General features: G+C 48.6%; 1 pseudogene; it reads left to right on the forward strand.

Annotated features, from left to right (window-relative positions):
* The first annotated feature begins 209 nt into the window (after positions 1–209).
* LOC144752670 (DNA-3-methyladenine glycosylase pseudogene) lies at positions 210–742 on the forward strand (annotated as a pseudogene).
* Positions 743–1,229: the final 487 nt, after the last annotated feature.

The following is a 1,229-nucleotide window of genomic DNA, read 5'->3' on the forward strand; positions in this document are numbered from 1 at the left end:
GGCGGGTTTCAAATAACCGATAGGGGCGGGGGAGGGGTGTAGGGGAAAGGTAAGTGTTTATTTAGTGGGGTTTAGTTGTGTAAGGCATTTGGCCGGGGAGTTTTATTTGTTATGTGCACCTGTTTCAATAAAGCGGCCTTTTACACACACAGAAGTTGTTGGTGGTCTGCACCCCCCCACCCCTACTTCCCAAAGGCTGCCTGGTGGGGATGAGCTGCGCGGCAGAAGCCTATCAGGGCCGGAATGACAAGGCATCGCACTCCGTGGGTAGACGCCATATGGGCAGGAATGTGCCCATGTTCATGCCACCCGGGACGATGTATGTTTACCAGATCTATGGTATTTACTACTGCTTGAACGTGTCAAGCCAGAGCAACGGGGCAGCCGTGCTGCTATGGGCGCTGAGCCGCTGCAGGGCCTGGACTGTATGCAGGAAGCTCCGGCTGCATGCCATAAGCAGGAGGCTTGCAAGCCTATTTGGGACTAGGAGCTTTGCAATGGACCTTCTAAGACCTGTCAAACGTTTGTCATGGACAAGAGCTTTGATCGCATGGACCTGACTAGTGACCCAGACACTTGGCTGGAATCTGATCAGGACCCGCAGGCCGCTAAAGTGAGTGCACCCGTATTTGGGATCGGCACTTCGGCTGGAGAGTGGGTGACCAAAGTCTTTTGTTTCTATCTACGGGGCAATCGCAGTGTGAGTCTATGGAACAAAAGCGCCAAGCAGGAGAGCAGCTAGGGAGCAGCGCGCCTACAGGGAGGATGAACATCTTATAACTTACTGTAAACAGTGAAAATAATTCATAATATTGGCCCAGGGGAATCCTATGGAAATACCGTTTACAACTTTACTGTGTTACATCGTCACTCTTAGAAAAAAAAAGTTAACGTACGTTTTTTTTAATTGCACTCAGCAACCCAGCCTTTGGGTTCTAGGCTTTAAAATAAATTGGCCCATTATTTACCACTGCCTATCAACCGCTAGGAACACTCCTAGTCCTCTTCCAATGTGTCCCAAGCTTAAGGCGACTGATGGTGTACTAAGTTAACCTAAAAATTAATCTACCAGGCTGTCACAAAATATACTGGCCACTAGGTTTCTGGCCATATATTCTTAAAAGAGACCTCTCCCGTGCCGCTATTGCAGCTAGACCAGCACTGAACCTTGTGGAGAGATGTATAAGAGCAACTTGGTCCTCAGACTTATTCACATGTTTATAATATGT

Source organism: Lissotriton helveticus, chromosome 5_1 (assembly GCF_964261635.1).
Source record: "Lissotriton helveticus chromosome 5_1, aLisHel1.1, whole genome shotgun sequence".
NCBI lineage: Eukaryota > Metazoa > Chordata > Amphibia > Caudata > Salamandridae > Lissotriton > Lissotriton helveticus.